The following is a 23,514-nucleotide window of genomic DNA, read 5'->3' on the forward strand; positions in this document are numbered from 1 at the left end:
ATGCACACATGCATACAACAACAGACATGCACCTTACTTAGACTCGGCAGTAAAGCAGGTGCATCCATCCACCCACGGGGTATGGCTGGGTGCACCTCTGATGGCCCTTTCTGGGCATCTCACCAGACCTGCCAGCATGTAGAAAAGATGGAACATGGTTTTATTTTACTAAAAGGAGATCTGGTCCAGCGGCTGCAGTGGCAACAAATGACCCCACTGCTTACCAGCTTCATAAAACTACATGGCACAATAGCTTTAAATATCAGGATTAGGCGAGAGCATGAACAGCATAAAAAAACTGACGTTACTGCACTTTTTACTGAGAATTACGGAGAACCAACCCCAGCTTCTTCAGGTCCTGGATAAAACTGAATTTTACTTAAAGGGCATATTGCAAAAAAAGCCCGTATTGGATATTCTGGGGGACCCTCCCTACCAAGGTATAAAAGAACAATTAGGAAGGAGGTACAGAAGAAGGGAGCTCGAGAGACTATCCCAGCTGTGTGGATTTTCACAAACATGAACACCAACATACTTTTCAGAGCAGGTTACCAGATATGTATCATTGGTAGGTCCCCAGGACTTGTTTGGGAGCGGGTAAAAGTAACTAAAAGAGCCCTGTAAGTAATTACCCCATTTCCACACATACCTCTCCTCCCACCTAGAATTGTAAGAAAGAGCACCTGCTATGATTAGGGAGACAGCTAGAGTGAGACAGCAACCCAGGACAGAGAAGAGAACAGAGGGTGTTTGTAAGAATGTGGGTGATTAGTTGCGAAGGACGTGAATCCTTCACAAGTAATAGAGTAACAACTGTCCCCTTCCTGGGAACAAAGTACCCCATTGTATTACTTGACTCCGGGTAACGAAGCAGAGCATTCCAAGGCATATAAAGAGGAAGCTGTGTGGGGAAGCAAATCCCAATTCGCTGGCATGACACAACACTAAATACTATGCATTAAGTTACAAATGAGTCAATTTTACTCCTTCACCACTCATCAACATGCGACAAATAAAAGCAGAGGTGGCACAGTAGTCCATGCTAATGTGAGTTGCATTACTCTATACAAAATATGTACAAATTACAAATGTGTACATCAGGTATATAGCACTACCTTTGGTGACACCCTTGTATCACATTGCACCCCTAGTGGGTGCTGAACCCCAATAATCTACTCACAATACCCCTCCCATCTATATTAGATGTAACATCAATCTATAATGGGATGTCATTGTACGTAAGGCAGCCTATTGGCTTTATCAAGGGCTCACCACATCAATATAAAGCAGGCCTATTGGCTTAGTCACAGCAGGAATAGACTTTGTCAAGGGGGTCATCCTATCAATGAAACACTAATCAAATGCCATACTTTAGTAATATACCACTATTAAAATCAACGGGGACAATACATGAATATTGTGCCGCTACCCTGCGGACTGCTGTTTTACTCGTGCTGAATTGCTTTTTAAAAAATTGTTTGAAATTGATGTATTTTAAGTGACTTTCAACTTAAATACCTACGTTTGCACTCTGCTGGCGGCGCTGGCTCCCTAGCGGTCTCCTGCGCGCACCCCTCGGCTTCAGCCAATCACATCGGGCAGGGGAGGAGCCATAGGCAGGGAACCGGTACTTATGTCCGCTGCAGCGCGGGAGCGCAGCGGACACGCTGAAGGCATGCCAAAGGCAAGCCCGTCTGCGCCCGTCCTCACCCTGACGGGCCTATGGGCCATAAAGCATGCCCAAATTCTAACTTATTTCTCAGAGGAACTTAGAAAACTCCATCGGGCGTCGCTCTCACTCAACCCTGTCATTTGTACGCGCTTGAGCCTTACCGAAATCCTTCAGACACGGAGATCCTTCCCAGAAATCTCAGAACCCATCTTCCACACACCCCGGGCACCGGGTATTACCCAACCTAAGCACAAAGCACTACGTATATATTATCTAAACACCCATTCCTTAGTCAAACATCAGATGGATGTTTTCCTGCTCCAGCGTCCAAAAAGCCAGACATCTTCCTTGTAACGGAAACATGGTTGACTCTCAATTCCACCCCTGATATCCTGGTCACACAGCCTAACGACTATTACATCCTCCACGTGAATCGCCCACCAGGAAAGATGGGTGGTGGAGTAGCAGCGATCATCTTTCGAGACCACAAATTCACTGTCATTACTCCTTTAAGTCTCCCTGCAGTGGATAACATCGTCATGCAATTAGAGTCCAACTCTGCCCCGCTTATCTGTGCCCCCCCCCCCCCCCCCCCGAGCCCTCTAACTCTGTCAAGAGCCTTGGGGTCACCATATAGAACCAACTATCGTTAAGATCTCAAGTCGGTGTGGTGGTCTCGTCCTGTTTTTTTCAGCTACGAAAGATCAGAAAGATCAGCCGTCTGCTCACTCACGCAGTGCTTGATATAGGTCGTGATAGCCATGGTGTTATCACACTTAGACTATGCCAACTCAATCTACCTAGGCATGCCACTCTTCCTAATCAAGCAGCTTCAGAGGGTTCAGAACCAAGCAGCAAGACTGATCCACCAGCAACCCAGATGGCAATCTGTCAGACCTCTTTTAAAAAAAACTACACTGGCTCCCTATTTCCCAACGCACGGCCTTTAAGACGGGATGACTAATTTTTAAGTCTCTACATGGTAGGAGCCCTAAATTCATTAACTCCCTCTTATCTAGGTACACTCCCTCTCGCAACCTCCGCTCAGTACACCTCCAGCTACTGACTACCCCTGCCTTCAAGCTAAAACGACAGGGAGGATGTAGGTTTGCATCCCTGGCCCCAAGACTGTGGAATTCCTTGCCTCTGGAGATTCGGTCATGTACTGATCTTTTGAGCTTCAGGAAAATGCTTAAGACATAGCTGTTTGAGCAGGCTCACAAATAACTCCATCCACTGGTTCCGGCAAGTTCTAGTTAGCGCCATGAAACTCTTGGTGTACGTGCGCTGTATACATTTTTTATAACATAATAGATATATATATATATATATTACCTACTGGCGGTCGCCAGTAGGTAGTTATAGTTAGGACCACGTTTCCATAGGAAATCCGCAACATTCTATTTTGAATAACTTTGGCGCCGGTCGACGAATCCTCGCAAATTTTTCAAAATAGGTGGGGCGCTACGCTCCGCTCCTACCCTGAAAGTCTCGGGGGGATTCGTCAAGCGGGGGCTGAGATAAAAGGGGGGTCCCAAAACGCGTTTTTCCCATGCATTTTTCCATAGGACCTTTAGACAGGGCTACAGCCCGAACGGCTGAACAGAATTACTAGAAATTTGGCAGAGAGGTAGTCCTCAGGTCAAGGAAGTGCCTTTTGTAGGTTTGGTGTAAATCTGTTCAGTAGATTCTGAGAAAATAGCCTTTAAATCAATATATATATCTGAGCCAGCTTACGGTGCGCTTACGGTACGCTTACCGTACGCGTACGGTGGCGTGCGCGAGCGCGATTCTGATTGGCTCTTAGATCTTAGTAAACATTCGAATCGGCCGAAACCAGGAAGCGGCGGCCGCCATTTTCTCTCTCGCACTGAGAGTGATGTTTAAAATATAAAGCACAAAAACATGTAAAGGGGCTGTTTAGACAGCTCCCACACACATAGCAATGTTGAGGGAGTCCCCAAAGATCCAAAGTCCCCAAAGAATTTTTATTTTTTCGCTAATTTCGCAGATTACGCTTACCGTACGCGTACGGTAAAAAATTATAAAAAAAAAAAAAATTATCCACACTCTCTTTGTGCATGGCTTATAACATATACAAAAAATTAAAATATTACCTTTCAAAACGAAGTGCATCATATGTCCTCCATGTGCGCACGGTGCGCGAAGCGCATCGTGCGTACATGGCCCAACTAGCATAACGTGGGCACGCGGTGCGCGTAGCGCACCGCGTGCCCACCGTGCGTGCACGGCACTAACTGCGTAAAGTGGGCGTAAAGTGGGCTTCGCGCACCGCGTGCTCACTGTGCGCGCACGGAACGAACTGCGTTAAGTGGGCGCGCACGCCACGAATGGCGTAAAGTAACTTAGCATTTAAAAAACCGTACAAATTCACTGAAAAAACCATAGGTTTCACACACGTTATAGTTAGGAATTAGCATTTAAAAAACCTTGCAAATTCACTGAAAAAACCATAGGTTTCACACATGTTATAGTTAGCGGAAATTTTACTGATAAAAAACCAATGAAATTCCCCCGTTATAGTTAGTGCAGGCAACTATAACTCACGCGACCGCAATCTTCTGCTGATGACATATGTGTCTTTATGAAAAAAAATTTTTGTAATATATGTATAGCTAAAAATGTATGGAAGAAGACATGGGCAAATAAGTGTCTAAATACAGTATTAGCATCAGCAGAGGATTGCGGTCGCGTGAGTTATAGTTGCCTGCACTAACTATAACGGGGGAATTTCATTGGTTTTTTTATCAGTAAAATTTCCGCTAACTATAACATGTGTGAAACCTATGGTTTTTTCAGTGAATATATATATATATATATATATATATATATATATATATATATATATATATACACACACATATACATACATATACATATATTCCAGCGAGATCCCAAAGTATTCACATCCACAGCGGCACAACACCAGGGAAAAGACTGCAAAAGCTGATATGCAAGTAATATATAGTTTATTCAAGCATCAAGGTCCAAATGACGCGTTTCAGCTGCCAGACATTCAGCCTTGATAGATATATATATATATATATATACACATAACCTACTGGCGGTCGCCAGTAGGTAGTTATAGTTAGGAAAAAGTTTCTATAGAAAAGGTGTTTTTTGCTTTCTCAATAACTTTGGCGCCGATTGACGAATCTTCGCGAAATTTTCAAAACTAGTGGCCTGCTCCGGTCAGCTCCTGCCTTGAAAGTTTCGGGGTGACTCGTCAAGCGGGGGGGGGGGGAGGGGGTTGGGGGAGTGGAGTCCCAAAACACGTTTTCCCCATGTATTTTTCCATAGGAAACTTTAGACAAAGCTACAGCTCGAACTGCTGAACGGAATTACACCAAATTTGGCAAAAATGTAGCCCTTGGTTCAGAAAGAGCCCTTTTTAGGTCTCGCCTGGCGTAAGACTGCGCAGATTTAATGTTTTGGTTAGATTTCTCTGGTGGGCTTTAAGCCCCGCCCCTCCTTTCCATTGGCTGGCATCACCGTTTATGCTAACAGCCATTGGAAAGGAGCGTCTCGTGACGTACACTTTTCGCTTTTAGAGCCGTCCCAGTTGGACTGGCTGCCCCGACTTACTGCTGGCGTGAAAGGTTTTCTTATCTTTATGGGGCCAAACACATGGCCCCATAAAGAAAAGAAACCAGTCATGCGAGTCAGTCCAACTGGGAAGGCTCGCGAGCCAGTCCAACTGGGACGGCTCTAAAAGAGACAAGGGTTCCAACTGTCCTTTTATTGTATGTATACTTCTAAAAAAATATTCAGGTAACCAACCAACTACACCCTTTTCCAGGAAAAGTTGAAGTGCTTTTCCTCGATTGGCCTGCCTTGCCTGATGAAAACTCCTTTGAATGGTTGCTGAGCTTCAGCCAATCTCAGAGGTGAGGGATAATTTCAAAGAGCCTAACAGTGAAAACGGACAGAGGCCTAGCACGACCAGCCGCCATCTTTGTAAATAAAACTGGGCCCTTGGGTTGAACGAAAAATTGTTAAACTTTCAATAGAGCGTGATACCGAACGCCCGTATTGAGCGCATCTGAGCAGTCAACCATTATATCAAGAAAACTTATCTTTACATGTCTAGTATATATGAATAATTAGCAATCATAACATTGCACTGTTTTTCCTTAATAATAACTCTTAAGACAGAAATAAAGATTTTCTCACGAAATTATATTTTAATTTCTGCGAAAAATAATGGGTGTTCGATGCTATACATTTTGCCTAAACTCATGCAATTGGGCTCTAGTTTTGCTGTCCGTCTTCGATGTTTCTGTAATGATCACCCGACAAATGATTCCCGGAATGCACTAGGCGTATTTTATGTGAATAAAACCGCTAGAAATTGGTGTGGCCGACGCCGTGTGCAGAGCGGTGAGATGTCGTGGCCATGCATGTGTGACCTATGTATAGGAATGGTCTGGCTCTCAAGACAAACCGTGACTGTGTGGCGTATTTTTAGAGGAGAGTATGATGGAGGGATGTCACACTCATCTAAGTAGTGCTTTCCTAGGTTAGTAGAGGCATCTGGGCACTCTGATCTGCAAATGGCACTGAGGTAGTGTCTGTGTTCTCATTTTAATTAGGGTCTGAGGTTTAAGCAAACCTACCCCTGATTCTTTGAAGAGCTCATTATAACCAATGCCCCCTTCTACACCATCCAAAGCATGCGCGCGCACAAACACACTCACACACGAAGAATCGAAAAAGACAGGTTGCAATGTGTGAAGAATTTGTTGAGGGGTCTGAACGAAATACTGCAGCGAAACTTTCCACATAATAAAACTACGCTTTTAAACTTTCCGGGAGGATGCAAGCAGTGTTCACTTGTTCATTTCTGAAGGAGCAGCCTCACATACATGGATTCATGCATGGGTCCCCAGGCATCGCTGCTGCGACCCTGGCTTGGCCCCTGCAACCCCTGGTGATGTCTTTGGGACATCTGGCTTCAGAGATCATACAGCCAGCACCAGGGCTTTCAGTGGGATGAAAAAACTGGGGGATCTCTCAAAGGGGCGTGGACAATGTAATTAAGGGTGTGGCTTAAAAACACACAAACTAAAAATCTGTGCTTAGTATAGTGTGCCACCGACTTGTATTTTGCTGTTTCTGTCATTGCATCCAGATATATGATACAACAAGTAACATCATACCTACAAGTCAGGAATATTTGCTTTGTCAATAGTTGTTAGTTGTATAAGATAAATAAGCAGCAACTTTGGCTTGTATATAATATTGAAAAAGCTTCCACTTAAAGCCCTGGTGACACCAGGGCAATGTTGCTGCTCCCGAGTTTCAAAAGGAGAAGGGGAATCCAGAGAGAAAATTATGCTCTTTAACCCCTTCTGTGCCCATGACGAGATGGTCTCGTCATGGAGCACAGTCGCGCTGTGCCCATGACGAGACCATCTCGTCATGGGACCCACCCTTGGGGGAAGCGTTGGCGCTCCCCCCGTGATTCGTCGATCTTTTTTTTTTTTACTGGGGAGGCAGGGGAAAACCTTCCCCTGCCTCCCCCCGCCCCCCCCCCCCCGCCCACGTCATCAATGACGTCAGCGCGCGAGGCGCGCTGATGTCATCGGAGGCTTCCCCTTTGCTCTCCGAGGCGCAGGAAGCCATTTGCTTCCTGCGCGTCGGAGAGTAAAGGTCAGTTTTGGGGCTGGGGAGGGGGGCTATCTTGTGATCGGTGGGTGCTGGTAGCGTAGGGGGGTGGGGGGTGAAACAAAATAAGTCAGAGGGGTTGCAAAGTGCCCTGATTTTCTTTTTTTAGTATACAAATACACCAGCATCACAGAGTTTGCCAGTGAAGTGCTACTTTCGTTTTCTCGTCTTCCTTTGAACAGTATTGTTGTTCCCAGGGGGGGCGAAATAAAGTAAGACAGAGGGGTTGCAAAGTGGCCAGATTAATTTTATTTGCTTCCAAGTACACCAGCGTCAGAGTTTGCCAGTGAAGTGCTACTTTCGTTTACTCGTCTAACTTTGAACAGCATTGTTGTTCCCAGGGGGGGACGGAATAAAGTAAGACAGAGGGGTTGCAAAGTGGCCAGATTGATTTTATTTGCTTCCAAGTACACCAGCATCAGAGTTTGCCAGTGAAGTGCTACTTTCGTTTTCTCGTCTTCCTTTGAACAGTATTGTTGTTCCCAGGGGGGGCGAAATATAGTAAGACATAGGGGTTGCAAAGTGGGCAGATTGATTTTATTTGCATCCAAGTACACCAGCATCAGAGTTTGCCAGTGAAGTGCTACTTTCGTTTTCTCGTCTTCCTTTGAACAGTATTGTTGTTCCCAGGGGGGGGCGAAATAAAGTAAGACAGAGGGGTTGCAAAGTGGCCAGATTGATTTTATTTGCATCCAAGTACACCAGCATCAGAGTTTGCCAGTGAAGTGCTACTTTCGTTTTCTCGTCTTCCTTTGAACAGTATTGTTGTTCCCAGGGGGGGGCGAATAAAGTAAGACAGAGGGGTTGCAAAGTGGTCAGATTGATTTTATTTGCATCCAAGTACACCAGCATCAGAGTTTGCCAGTGAAGTGCTACTTTCGTTTTCTCGTCTTCCTTTGAACAGTATTGTTGTTCCCAGGGGGGGCGAAATAAAGTAAGACAGAGGGGTTGTAAAGTGGCCAGATTGATTTTATTTGCATCCAAGTACACCAGCATCAGAGTTTGCCAGTGAAGTGCTACTTTTGTTTTCTCGTCTTCCTTTGAACAGTATTGTTGTTCCCAGGGGGGGCGAAATAAAGTAAGACAGAGGGGTTGCAAAGTGGCCAGATTGATTTTATTTGCATCCAAGTACACCAGCATCAGAGTTTGCGAGTGAAGTGCTACTTTCGTTTCCTCGTCTTCCTTTGAACAGCATTGTTGTTCCCAGGGGGGGGCGAAATAAAGTAAGACAGAGGGGTTGCAAAGTGGGCAGATTGTTTTTATTTGCATCCAAGTACACCAGCATCAGAGTTTGCCAGTGAAGTGCTACTTTCGTTTTCTCGTCTTCCTTTGAACAGCATTGTTGTTTCCAGGGTGGGAGGGTGTACCATTTCTGGAGGTACTGCAATACCTGGTTGATGGGTGAATTGGAAAACACAATGTGCACCATGGTTCTGTGTTTATGGATGTGGTCTACCATACTGCTTATGTTTTGTAAGGATGTAAGCAATGGACAGTGAAACGGTTCCCTTCAGGGCCCTCTAGTCATGTCCATATCTTTTCAGGTGAAACCACTCGCTGATTTCTGAATAGTTAGTGAGAGATCGTTTAGGTAACCATGTTGTTTCTGCTTACATTTCACATGCTTTGCATTCCCTAGGAGTGTTTTTTTTTTTTTAGGCAGCGTATTACTCTTATCAAGTGCATAATTTGAATTGAGCCACATCCAAGTGTTTATAGCGGGCACAATTAGGTTATAGCTGAAGGCAGTGCGAGTTTCTCTCAGTGGGCAAGTATGGCGTTCAGTGGGGGTGTGGCACTATGGCTGGAGCTGTTGAATTTGGAAATGGGGAACCGGGTTCAGCATTCATGACCAGTCCACCACACCACTGTACTGAGGGAGCACATTCCCATGCTAGACCGTAGAAGGCCCCACTAGACCTTAGAAGGCTTGATGTCTTAGCACAAGCAGGTGTACTGTAGTGGTGTCAACTTACAAAAGAGTACAAAGTACAAGTAGAGGTGTAAAAGTGCAATAAATGGCAGACACGCAAAACACAGGAACACACTGGGTAGGCACTTCTACGGGCATGGAGAACAGAATTTCCTATAATGTAAAGACTTCCTTCACACAATAGAGAGGGTGTGAATTAAGTTTGGAAGTGTCTTTGCAGGAGGAGAACTTTGAGGTTAGTTTTGAAGGACTGGGAAGAGGGAGGGGGTGGTCCGGAGCTGAGGCTCAGTTCCAGATTCTCGCCGCGTTGCTTGTAAAGGATTGGGCCATCGATCTTTCCTTTTTTAAAGTGGGAGGTTCAAGCAATACATTTTGCGCAGTACGTGATGGTCTAGAGCATTATATGCATATGTTACAATAAAGTTTTTTTTCTTCTTTTTATTCTAGTCTAAAGCTTTTCGACGGTGGCTGTTCTGCAGTTTTGTGTAGTTGCATTGTGTTGGTAAGAAATTTTTTGTTGTTGTATTTACACCAAATGAGTAATAATGTAATGTCTGAATGAATTTTTTTGTAAGTGATGTCATAATGGCGGCATATTTAGTTAGTGGTTTGAGCATGAAATTCTTTGCGATGTGTTTTGCATAGTCTTATGTGTAATTGCTTTTCTCTTTCTTTTTTAGTGGGATATTGTTGATCCATACTGTGTCTGTACAGAGTTGGTGGTGGTGAGTAGTTTAGCTGCCTCTGGCAAGTGAGTGGTATTGTTTTGGAGTATATTTGAGTTTTTGATAAAGGTGCTTTTTGTTTATTACTTATTTTACAAAGAGTTTGTTGTTGTTGACTTGTTTGACAAGTTACCTTTATTAGTAAGCAATATGGCTAGCCGTAGAATGACTGCTCAACAGGTGGTCGGTATGCTTCTTGAATCTTCCTCTGAGCATGATTATGAGACTGACAGTGCGTCTGAGGGAGAGGAGGGAGGGGAAGATTCTGGCAGTGAGTTTTCACTCAACATGGAATTATCGGATGATGAAGGTACTCTCAGTGCAGATGAAGGTACTCTTGGTGTGGATGAAGCAACTCTCAGTGCGGATGAAGTGCCTGTCTTAAGAGGAGGAAACTGCTGTGCCGATGGTGCAAGAGGCATCTGGATTGCAGTCTGAGGCTTCTAGGCTTCCTACTGGAAGTGCTGGACTTTGGGTTGATCCAAACATGGTGCAGCCGATGTTGCCTGCCTTTAGCGGTGATGCAGGGTGTACAGTGAATTGTGAAAACTTTTTGCCTATACAGTTTTTTCAGTTGTTTATGGATGATGTATTTTTGGGTGAAATTGTTGAGCAGACGAATTTGTATGCTGAACAGTTTTTGAGGAACAACAGCGACAAACTTAGGCCCCAGTCTAGAGCTACCCGGTGGACTCCCACATATCTGGAAGAGATTAAGAAGTTTTTGGGTTTGACTTTATTGATGGGTGTGGTAAGGAAGCCAACCTTGGCTTCATATTGGTCTACTAGCCCCTTGTTGGCAACTGCCATATTTCCAGCAGTTATGACTCGTAATCGGTATTTACTTTTGCTACGTATGCTGCATTTTGTTGATAATTCTATGGTGTTGCCACGAGATCACCCTGACTGTGACCGTCTTTTTAAGATTCGGCCCGTTCTTGATCACTTTGTGGATCGATTTTCTGAGATCTATACTCCAGGGAAAGAAATATCTATTGATGAGTCTTTGGTCTTGTTCAAGGGCCGTTTGGTTTTTAGGCAGTACATCCCTAGCAAGAGGGCACGCTATGGAATTAAGCTGTATATGTTGTCTGAGAGTAGGACAGGATATGTTTTTAATTTTAGTGTGTACACTGGTAGAGATTCTACTATTGACCCCCCAGGTTGTCCGTCCACTTTTGGAGTTGCAGAGAAAATTGTGTGGGATCTTGCTAGGAGACTGTTTAACAGAGGCCACCATTTGTACCTTGATAAATTCTATACTGCTGTGCAATTATTTAAGGAATTGTATAAAGTGGACACTTTTGCATGTGGCACAATCCGCTCTAACCGTAAAGCTTATCCGAAAGAGCTTGTTTGCAAAAAACTTCAGAGGAGGCATGGCAGTTCCTTGCGTAGTGATGAACTACTAGCTGTAAAATTTGTGGACAGGAGGGATGTGTACATGCTGACTACCATCCATGATGAGAGTACTTCACCTGTGGCTGTTTGGGGTCAGGTTGCTGAAGTGCGCAAACCTGTGTGCATTCTAGACTACAATAAGCACATGGGTGGTGTTGACATAGTAGATCAGAGGTTGGAACCTTACTCTGCTATTCGGAAGGCTTATGTTTGGTATAAGAAGTTGTCCATCCATTTCTTCGAATTAGCAATGTTCAATGCTTTTATTGTGTTCGAGGAGTGTTCTCCTGCGTCAAAGTTGACATTTCTTCAGTTTCAGCACTCTGTGATAGCTAGCCTTGTTGTTGTGGAACAGGCAAGTGTTCCTAGATTTGGAGTGGTGGAAGATGTGGTTCGATTGAAAGATCGCCACTTTCCTGATTTCATCCCTCCCACACCGGCAAAAGATTTTCCCACTAGGAGATGCAGAGTCTGTTGGCGAACAGGTACGCGGAAGGAGATTCGTATGTACTGCCCCGACTGTCCATCTAAACCTGGGCTGTGTGTCCCTGCTTGTTTTAGAGCGTACCATACGCAAAATAATTTTTGGGAGCATTCATGAGTGGTAAAGTTAACTGATTGGTTTGTTTTCTTTGAAAATTTTGATTCTGTTTCAAGGTTGGCGTTAGTGCAATGTGTTTAGTTTCTGATTTTGTGTTTGTAGATTTGTATCTATTTGTGATTTGTTTGCGTTTTTATTTTTGTCTAAAAAAATCCTAAATGTGTTGGCAGTGTGTGTGGACTGGCACTTCTTTGGCGGTGTACGTGGAATGGTGCTTGGCTGGCGGTGTGCATGGACTGGTGCTTGGCTGGTGGTGTGCGTGGACTGGTGCTTGGCTGGCGGTGTGCGTGGACTGGTGCTTGGCTGGCGGTGTGAGTGGACTGGTGCTTGGCTGGCGGTGTGAGTGGACTGGTGCTTGGCTGGCGGTGTGCGTGGACTGGTGCTTGGCTGGTGGTGTGCGTGGACTGGTGCTTGGCTGGCGGTGTGCGTGGACTGGTGCTTGGCTGGCGGTGTGTGTGGACTGGTGCTTGGCTGGCGGTGTGCGTGGACTGGTGCTTGGCTGGCGGTGTGCGTGGACTGGTGCTTGGCTGGCGGTGTGCGTGGACTGGCGATTGGCTGGTGGTGTGCGTGGACTGGCGCTTAGCTAGCGGTGTGCGTGGACTGGTGTTTAGCTAGCGGTGTGCGTGGACTGGTGCTCGGCTAGCGGTGTGCGTGGACTGGCGCTCGGCTGGCTGTGTGTGAGTAGTGACTTGCTGCTGGTCACTACATACACTGCTAGCTGAGTGCCACTCCACGCAATCCATCTGCTTGAGTAGTTGCTGTGTCAGGAATGCGGGCGTGTGAAAGTGATGGGCCCTTGAATGGCGCTGTGTGCTGGTGTGAGTTTTGTTATGTGATGGGCCCGCGGCTGGCGGTGTGAATGGTTTTGTATGTCTCACGCGTATGAAAGGTGTATGAATGGCCTGTAAAGAGGTTGGTGCCTTGTCGTGGCTTTACAGCTCACGAGCTGTGAGTCAATGGTTCAGTTTCTCGCCCTTTCAATTATTAACAGTGCATTTCATTTTTGTGAAATCACTTGCTAATACAATTATATATTCTGAACCATCACTCACCCTCGTGCCAAATCCAACCAGTATGTGTGTGTGCTTGAGGATTAGATGGCTGTGCAGTAATATTTGCCTTTCTGAAGCAGGGTGTACCTTGTCCCTTTTGTGAATTTTGTAATGTGTTGTTTTTGTGCCTGGTGGTGCGAATGGTCTTGTGTGTATCACGTATGAAAGGTGTGTGAATGGCCTGTAAAGCGGTTGGTGCCTTGCCGTGGCTTTACAGGTCACGAGCTGCGAGTCATTGGTTCAATTTTTTCTCCATTGAATTATTGACAGTGCATTTCATTTTTGTGAAATCTCTTGTTAATAAAATTTAATATACTGAACCATCACTCGCCCTCGTGCCAAATCCAACCAGTATGTGTGTGCGTTTGAGGAATAGGTGGCTGTGCAGGATTCTTTGTCTTTTTAGTTTCTCTGCCAAGGTGTATGTTCCATGTAAAAATAACCCACCAACTGTAGATATTGTCGTAAACCCATGGGAGTTCATGGTGATGTCTCTCTTGTGAATTCCAAAAAGGTTTTTTATCCTCAATGTCCTGCAAACCTCAAAATATCTGTCACATTGTCCATGCAATGTTGTGCTGAAATTCTCATGTTGTAGAAACAATGTCAAAACGTTCTGGTTTTGCAAGGGGGTCAACTGTCTTTTTGGCCCGTGCTCGGCGGCCATCTAGGGAAACCTACCAAACCCATACATTTCTGAAAACTAGACACCCGGGGGCTTCCAGGGAGGTATGGCTTGCGTGGATCCCCCAATGTTTCCTTACCCAGAATCCCCTGCAAACCTCAATTTTAGCTGAAAAAATCACTTTTTTCACACTTTTTTGTGTGGGAAAGTTGTGGCATCACCGGCCTCACTCAAATTTCACACCTCCCAGCGTTCCCCTGGGTCTCCCGGTAAAAATGGTGCCTCACTTGTGTGGGAGGCCCAAGTACCCGCGACAGGCAAGGGCCCAAAACGTAGTGATGCGACATCAACATTGCCTATCTCAAAACCACCTGGTTTTGCAAGGGGGGTCTCTTGGGTTTTTGGCCCGGTGCACGGCGGCCATCTAGGGAAACCTACCAAACCCATACATTTCTGAAAACTAGACACCCGGGGGCTTCCAGGGAGGTATGGCTTGCATGGATCCCCCAACGTTTCCTTACCCAGAATCCCCTGCAAACCTCAATTTTAGCTGAAAAAATCACTTTTTTCACACTTTGTTGTGTGGGAAAGTTGTGGCATCACCGGGCTCACTCAAATTTCCCACCTCCCAGCGTTCCCCTGGGTCTCCCGGTAAAAATGGTGCCTCACTTGTGTGGGAGGCCCAAGTACCCGCGACAGGCAAGGGCCCAAAACGTAGTGATGCGACATCAACATTGCCTATCCCAAATGTCGCATCACTACGTTTTGGGCCCTTGCCTGTCGCGGGTACTTGGGCCTCCCACACAAGTGAGGCACCATTTTTACCGGGAGACCCAGGGGAACGCTGGGAGGTGTGAAAGTTGAGTGAGCCCGGTGATGCCACAACTTTCCCACACAAAAAAGTGTGAAAAAAGTGATTTTTTCAGCTGAAATTGAGGTTTGCAGGGGATTCTGGGTAAGGAAACGTTGGGGGATCCACGCAAGCCATACCTCCCTGGAAGCCCCCGGGTGTCTAGTTTTCAGAAATGTATGGGTTTGGTAGGCTTCCCTAGATGGCCGCCGTGCACCGGGCCAAAAACCCAAGTGACCCCCCCTTGCAAAATCAGGTGGTTTTGAGATAGGCAATTTTGATGTCACCTCACTATGTTTTGCGCCGTTTCCTGTCGCGGGCACTAGGCCGACCCACACAAGTGAGGTACCGTTTTTCTCGTAAGACTTTGGGGAACGCGGGGTGGGTGGAAATTTGTGGACCCACGCAGATTCCGGAACTTTCCACGACAGAAATGTGGGGAAAATGTGTTTTTTTTTACAATGTTTTAGGTTTGCAAGGGATTCTGGGTAACAGACCCTGGTGGGAGGCAGTCAAGTCACCCCATCCTGGATTCCTCTGGGTGTCTAGTTTTCAAAAATGTATAGGTTTGCTAGGTTTCCCAAGGTGCCCGCAGAGCTAGGGTTCAAAAACTACAGCTAGTCATTTTGCCGAAAAAGGGTCATTTTTCACTGCGAAATTGAGGTGTGACCAGGTTGCGTTTTGCGCCGTTTCCTGTCGCCGGCACTAGGCCGACCCACACAAGTGAGGTACCGTTTTTCTCGTAAGGCTTTGGGGAACGCGGGGTGGGTGGGAATTTGTGGACCCACGCAGATTCCGGAACTTTCCACGACAGAAATGTGGGGAAAATGTGTTTTTTTTGACAATGTTTTAGGTTTGCAAGGGATTCTGGGTAACAGACCCTGGTGGGAGGCAGTCAAGTCACCCCATCCTGGATTCCCCTGGGTGTCTAGTTTTCAAAAATGTATAGGTTTGTTAGGTTTCCCAAGGGGCAGGCAGAGCTAGGGTTCAAAAACTACAGCTAGGCATTTTTCCAAAAAAGGGTCATTTTTCACTGCGAAATTGAGGTGTGACCAGGTTGCGTTTTGCGCTGTTTCCTGTCGCGGGCACTAGGGCGACCCACACAAGTGAGGTACCGTTTTTCTCGTAAGACTTTGGGGAACGCGGGGTGGGTGGAAATTTGTGGATCCACGCAGATTCCGGAACTTTCCACGACAGAAATGTGGGGAAAATGTGTTTTTTTGACAATTTTTTAGGTTTGCAAGGGATTCTGGGTAACAGACCCTGGTGGGAGGCAGTCAAGTCACCCCATCCTGGATTCCCCTGGGTGTCTAGTTTTCAAAAATGTATAGGTTTGCTAGGTTTCCCAAGGTGCCCGCAGAGCTAGGGTTCAAAAACTACAGCTAGTCATTTTTCCAAAAAAGGGTCATTTTTCACTGCGAAATTGAGGTGTGACCAGGTTGCGTTTTGCGCCGTTTCCTGTCGCGGGCACTAGGCCGACCCACACAAGTGAGGTACCGTTTTTCTCGTAAGACTTTGGGGGGACGCGGGGTGGGTGGAAATTTGTGGATCCACGCAGATTCCGGACCTTTCCACGACAGAAATGTGGGGAAAATGTGTTTTTTTTGACAATTTGTTAGGTTTGCAAGGGATTCTGGGTAACAGACCCTGGTGGGAGGCAGTCAAGTCACCCCATCCTGGATTCCCCTGGGTGTCTAGTTTTCAAAAATGTATAGGTTTGTTAGGTTTCCCAAGGGGCCCGCAGAGCTAGGGTTCAAAAACTACAGCTAGTAATTTTTCCAAAAAAGGGTCATTTTTCACTGCGAAATTGAGGTGTGACCAGGTTGCGTTTTGCGCCGTTTCCTGTCGCGGGCACTAGGCCGACCCACACACGTGAGGTACCGTTTTTCTCGTAAGACTTTGGGGAACGCGGGGTGGGTGGAAATTTGTGGATCCACGCAGATTCCGGAACTTTCCACGACAGAAATGTGGGGAAAATGTGTTTTTTTTGACAATTCTTTAGGCTTGCAAGGGATTCTGGGTAACAGACCCTGGTGGGAGGCAGTCAAGTCACCCCATCCTGGATTCCCCTGGGTGTCTAGTTTTCAAAAATGTATAGGTTTGCTAGATTTCCCAAGGTGCCCGCAGAGCTAGGGTTCAAAAACTACAGCTAGTCATTTTGCCGAAAAAGGGTCATTTTTCACTGCGAAATTGAGGTGTGACCAGGTTGCGTTTTGCGCCGTTTCCTGTCGCCGGCACTAGGCCGACCCACACAAGTGAGGTACCGTTTTTCTCGTAAGGCTTTGGGGAACGCGGGGTGGGTGGGAATTTGTGGACCCACGCAGATTCCGGAACTTTCCACGACAGAAATGTGTGGAAAATGTGTTTTTTTTTGACAATTTGTTAGGTTTGCAAGGGATTCTGGGTAACAGACCCTGGTGGGAGGCAGTCAAGTCACCCCATCCTGGATTCCCCTGGGTGTCTAGTTTTCAAAAATGTATAGGTTTGCTAGGTTTCCCAAGGTGCCCGCAGAGCTAGGGTTCAAAAACTACAGCTAGTCATTTTTCCAAAAAAGGGTCATTTTTCACTGCGAAATTGAGGTGTGACCAGGTTGCGTTTTGCGCCGTTTCCTGTCGCGGGCACTAGGCCGACCCACACAAGTGAGGTACCGTTTTTCTCGTAAGACTTTGGGGGGACGCGGGGTGGGTGGAAATTTGTGGATCCACGCAGATTCCGGACCTTTCCACGACAGAAATGTGGGGAAAATGTGTTTTTTTTGACAATGTTTTAGGTTTGCAAGGGATTCTGGGTAACAGACCCTGGTGGGAGGCAGTCAAGTCACCCCATCCTGGATTCCCCTGGGTGTCTAGTTTTCAAAAATGTATAGGTTTGTTAGGTTTCCCAAGGGGCAGGCAGAGCTAGGGTTCAAAAACTACAGCTAGGCATTTTTCCAAAAAAGGGTCATTTTTCACTGCGAAATTGAGGTGTGACCAGGTTGCGTTTTGCGCTGTTTCCTGTCGCGGGCACTAGGGCGACCCACACAAGTGAGGTACCGTTTTTCTCGTAAGACTTTGGGGAACGCGGGGTGGGTGGAAATTTGTGGATCCACGCAGATTCCGGAACTTTCCACGACAGAAATGTGGGGAAAATGTGTTTTTTTGACAATTTTTTAGGTTTGCAAGGGATTCTGGGTAACAGACCCTGGTGGGAGGCAGTCAAGTCACCCCATCCTGGATTCCCCTGGGTGTCTAGTTTTCAAAAATGTATAGGTTTGCTAGGTTTCCCAAGGTGCCCGCAGAGCTAGGGTTCAAAAACTACAGCTAGTCATTTTTCCAAAAAAGGGTCATTTTTCACTGCGAAATTGAGGTGTGACCAGGTTGCGTTTTGCGCCGTTTCCTGTCGCGGGCACTAGGCCGACCCACACAAGTGAGGTACCGTTTTTCTCGTAAGACTTTGGGGGGACGCGGGGTGGGTGGAAATTTGTGGATCCACGCAGATTCCGGACCTTTCCACGACAGAAATGTGGGGAAAATGTGTTTTTTTTGACAATTTGTTAGGTTTGCAAGGGATTCTGGGTAACAGACCCTGGTGGGAGGCAGTCAAGTCACCCCATCCTGGATTCCCCTGGGTGTCTAGTTTTCAAAAATGTATAGGTTTGTTAGGTTTCCCAAGGGGCCCGCAGAGCTAGGGTTCAAAAACTACAGCTAGTAATTTTTCCAAAAAAGGGTCATTTTTCACTGCGAAATTGAGGTGTGACCAGGTTGCGTTTTGCGCCGTTTCCTGTCGCGGGCACTAGGCCGACCCACACACGTGAGGTACCGTTTTTCTCGTAAGACTTTGGGGAACGCGGGGTGGGTGGAAATTTGTGGATCCACGCAGATTCCGGAACTTTCCACGACAGAAATGTGGGGAAAATGTGTTTTTTTTGACAATTCTTTAGGCTTGCAAGGGATTCTGGGTAACAGACCCTGGTGGGAGGCAGTCAAGTCACCCCATCCTGGATTCCCCTGGGTGTCTAGTTTTCAAAAATGTATAGGTTTGCTAGATTTCCCAAGGTGCCCGCAGAGCTAGGGTTCAAAAACTACAGCTAGTCATTTTTCCAAAAAAGGGTAATTTTTCACTGCGAAATTGAGGTGTGACCACGTTGCGTTTTGCGCCGTTTCCTGTCGTGAGCACTATGCCTACCCACACAAGTGAGGTACCATTTTTATCGGGAGACTTAGGATAATTCAGATTTGTAAAGGAACTGTTATTATCTATTGACTTTCCATGCATTTCTGCTTTCCAAATGAAAGATATTGTGTAAAAAAGAAGTCATTCTAAAAAATGACTGATAATTCTCATGCTAGTATGAGTATTCCCAATTTCAGAAATGTGCAAATATCTACTGTTTATAAACTCTATATTTTGTTCCCATTTCAGAAATACATAGGTGTCTTTCATACCGATTTTTCCATGTACACTTTTTTACAGAATAATTACTATATACCCGGTACATAATAAAAAACCATTGCAAGTTACTACTCAGTTTTTGGCTCTGGGTTCGTCGGGTTCTTGGTGAACCTACAAGTCCTATATATCCCCACAACCAGTAATGTCCAGCGGATGCAACGGTATATTGCTTTCAAAGAGCTGTCATAATTAGAAGAAGTTACAGGTGAAAACGTTGACACAAAAGGCTGTTTTTTTCAACTAAATTTCAATTTATCCTACATTTAACTGTTTGTTTCTATAAAAAAACCTTGATGGATCTACACAAATGACCCCTTGCTGAATTCAGAATGTTGTCTTCTTTTCGAAAATGTATAGCTTTCCAGGATCCATTATTGCTTTTGTACCCATTTCTGCCAATAACTGGAAGGAGGTCAAAAGCACAAAAAATAGCAAAAATAGGCTATGTCCCAAAAAAAGGCCAAAACTGTGTAAAAAATGTTGGGTTTCTGACAAAAGTCAGGTATCCCCGAAAAGCTGGGAAAATGGTGATTTCAACCCCACAAACCCTTTTTTGATAACATTTGCAGGGAAAAACCCAGATGCTTTCATTTGCAGTCCGTTTTTCCAATTTTTCCAAAAAAAACCAAAATGTTGCTGTATTTTGGCTCTTTTCTGTGACCCCTCCAGGGGAATCCACAAACCCTGACTACCTTTAGAATCCCCATGATGTTGGAAGAAAAGGACGCAAATTTGGCGTGGCTACCTAATGCGGTCAAAAAGTTACAGGGGCCTAAGCGCGCACTACCCCAATAGCCAAAAAAAGGCCTGGCACAGGAGGGGGAAAAGGCCTGGCAGCGAAGGGGTTAAAGGATTTCCCTTCCCCTACAACTCTCACCCGGCATGTCGTCATGCCGTAACTTCTCCACTAGTGCACTGTCACTGCAGTCCGGAAAAAAATGGACCGCCTGTGCCAGGGCACAAAACCGAGCCCGATAGAGACCCGTTTCGAGGCACTCTTTAAACAAGCATTAAAAATGCAATAGGTCGCGCCTTTCATTAAGTTAAAGCCATTTGCTTTGCTATACAATACCATTAGCAAAGCAAATGGCTTTAACTTAATTAAAGGCGAGGCCTATTGCATTTTCAATGCTTGTTATTAAATGGTGTAAATCAGTTCAGTAGTTCCTGAGATATTAGAAAAAGAAAAGGTTTCGATATCTGGGACAGCGGTGGGTTCGCGAACACTCCCGGGCACGAGTTTCACTCTGATTGGCTGCCAACACTCCAAACCAGGAAGTGTTGGCAGCCATCTTGTATCTCGGTAGAACAGTAAAACTAAGGTTAAAAAACAAGAAAAGGGGGCAGGGTAGAAACACCCCGACTCCCTAGGCCTGCTCAGGGGGTCCCACAAGCCCCCCCCCCCCCCGCAGCCCCAGGGACCACCACCTCCCCGGGACTCTCCTTTTTAAAAAAAACAAGCATTTACAATGCAATGGTCTCGGCATTGTTAAAGTTAGAGCTATTGGCATTGCTCATGACATTATTTTTGTTTATGTTTTTGTTTTTAAAACATTTAAAGAAACGGCATTGTTATTTACAATGTCAATAGCTTAATCACTCTCAAATGCGAGACCTATTGCATTTGCACCCACACACAGAGCCACACACACAAAGCCACCCACACACACAGAGCCACCCCCCCCCACTACCTGGTCCACATCAGAGACGTTAACAACTTTTTTGGACTGTGCCACTTACCCCAGGACACCAGTATCCAATGGGTAGACAATCTTCGAATCAGGCATTACCAGGCACTCATCCAGGGTGGCGTCTTTATGCATGTTGAAAAGCCGGGTGGCGAGCTCGCCTGTGCCGTTGCGCATACGGTACATGAAGAGGCTCATGCGGTCAGCCTGGATTATGAAGCACATACGCTTCAGGATGTTGAAGCAGCAACGCTCCATCTGCACATTGTCCTGGAAGTCCCGTATGAGGTCAAAGACAATCTCACTTTCCTCCACGCTGGTCAGTGAATGGAATGTGTCGAAGTCTACATCGGCCTTGCGGTTGCTCAGAAGTTTAGCAATGACCTCAGGCCGTAATTTACGATCGTAGTATTGCCTAGTGAAGGCCAGGTTGTCATCAAGGAACTTCTCCACCGCCTCTTCAGTCAAAGCGCTCATCCTGAAAGCGGCTAAGGTGAGCAGCTGCCGGAGAACGCTTCCTTCTGCTGCACCTTCTGTGTCTTCGCCCCCTCAATCCTCTGGGACCAAACTCACATTTATGAAGGGAACACAGCAAATCAAATGAAAAATCCCAAAGTCAGATATGGAATCCTGGAAAGGAGTTGCACCATCAGAGAGGTTGTTGATTCCATACCATCCCTCATCCCCCAGCTGCCGGCCTGACACAGAGCGGGGCGCGAACTGCGACTCTGACCCGACAAGTATTATGCTATCGAGAGTGAAGGTGAAACAGGGATTATTCAGATCTTTTTAAATGATCACGTGGCTGCTCGCTAATCCTTAAACCAATTCGGCTGGGGAGCTGGCGAGGGCAGGCAAGGGAGCTGGTGAGGGTACGGTAGGGTGTAGGGGTGCCAAAAGTCAAATATGGCATTGTTCTGTGCAGGGATAAGCTGAGTGTGGGGATTGACTGCAACTCCCGAGAATGCGGCAGAAAAGAACACTTTGAGGGGCATTACTCAGCAGTGCTTGCCACTACATAGAAAGTCGCTGCCGACACTGAAGACGGCTTTGGTCTTGTCCTTCGGACTGTAGATCTCGTTCTTTTCCTTCGCATGTCCGGTACTTCACAAGTAAGGTAGTCCGGTTCCGTAATCCCGTTTGAGCCTCCGAGTATTTGCAGAGAGCACACAGCTCTTCACGCACACTGACAGTCTGAAGTCTCCGTGAGAGATGGGTGCTGTAGTTCAGCAATGAAGTGCGTGGCAGGCAGTGTTTTTCGGGGCCTGACATTTGATATTTTCATTTCCAGTCACGGTTCATTCGTGTGGGGTTCTTTGTGGGCCCCAGAAAAAGTCCCTGTGGTATTGCAGGCGAACGGTCTGGATCGCACCTAGGCAGCGAGAGCCATGAACACCACCGCCTTTCTCCGAGGTCAAGCAGAAATGCCTCGGAGAAACGCAGCGGCATTTTCAGATTCGGGGGCGTGTTTTTCTTTCTCTCCTCTTGCCATTGGCTGGATTGTTTACATTCCAGAGGAGATAAAGAAAGTAAAAAACACGCCCCCGAATCCGAAAAAGACGGGGCTTAAACGAACAGACGCGACTCTCCTCCAATGGCTGGCCTCCGTTTAGGAAGCCAGCCAATGGAGAAGAGGGGCAGGTTCAAGCCCCGTACTAAAAAACATTAAATCTCGCGAGCGAGACTGCGCAAGCGCAGCCTTCGCTAGCCTAGACCTAAAAACCTGTGTGGGGGGGGGGGCTCAAGCCCCTGCACACGCCCCGGGGACCACCACCTCCTGAGGTTTAGTCATGTTTTGCGGGGGGGGGGGGGGGAGAGCACGCAGCCCCGGGGACCACCACCTCCCCGGGGCTGTCGTTTTTTTTTTTTTTAAACCTGTGTGGGGGGGCCCGAGCCCCCCCACACGCCCCGGGGACCACCATCTCCCCGGGGCTTTGCACACATTGGGAGGTGAGCCGCACGGCCCCCCTCCTGGAGTCCTTTATAGACCTGTGGACCGCCACCCCCAAGGCCGACTCCTACAGTGACCAGGGGTGCCCACCCCCAGGACATTGCTGTGTGCTATGACAGGGCGGGAGCATGAAGTGACTGAAAAAAGTGTGTGCCAAAACTAGGGCCCTGGAAAAAGGGATAAACCCTAGTCCTAACGAATAGTTCCACAGAGCGAGGAGGCATGAGCAGAGAGGGCGAAAGAATGAAATAAAGCAGTGGAATTTGCTTTGTACATAGCTGGAACAACTAGCCCTTCTCCAAGGGGCTAGACATTATTGTCATTACTCTGGGACTTCCTGGATTACTGTTGGTTATTTCAACCCCTTTGGTACCTACCTCATCGGTGCACAGCTTCATAGACCAGTAATGAGTGAGAACATCAAGAAGAAACTGCCCTCGTGCGGACAAAGACAAAGCAGAAAACCCCCAAAAAACTATACAAAATGATGGGCAGAATGAAAGAAACTGCAGGTTGAGCAGTCAAATGCCAACAGTGCCTAACGTGGTCTGGAAGAACAAGTCAAGGCATAATAAATTCAGGAATACAATCGCGCAAAGCTTGAATTGGTGCAGAAGGTGCAGTAGCACCGGGGCCCAGAGGCTTAGGAGGTCTAACAAATCCTGAATATTGCTGTAAACATCAGCCACCAGGCCCACCTCCTGTCTTCCACTAGCGCCCATGGTGCACTGACTGAGCACGCACATGATCATGCATATACACACCCACACTATAGTTTCAAAAAAGCTTGGGTGGAAAATGCTTGGGGTTTACAGTAGGATGTTCAGTTCCAGCAGGAGTCTGGACCGTCCCTCTGAAGCACAGAATTAGGTTTTGCGGGGATGGGTAGTGTCCGAA

At 46.6% G+C, this 23,514-nt stretch overlaps 1 protein-coding gene across 2 annotated transcripts in view; it reads right to left on the reverse strand.

Moving 5' to 3' along the window:
- Positions 1 to 23,514, reverse strand: part of KIF1C (kinesin family member 1C) — a 949,797-nt gene that overhangs the window by 759,587 nt on the left and 166,696 nt on the right. The gene's annotated exons all lie outside the window — the stretch shown is intronic.

The sequence above is a fragment of the Triturus cristatus genome, chromosome 12, assembly GCF_964204655.1.
Source record: "Triturus cristatus chromosome 12, aTriCri1.1, whole genome shotgun sequence".
Taxonomy (NCBI): Eukaryota; Metazoa; Chordata; class Amphibia; order Caudata; family Salamandridae; genus Triturus; species Triturus cristatus.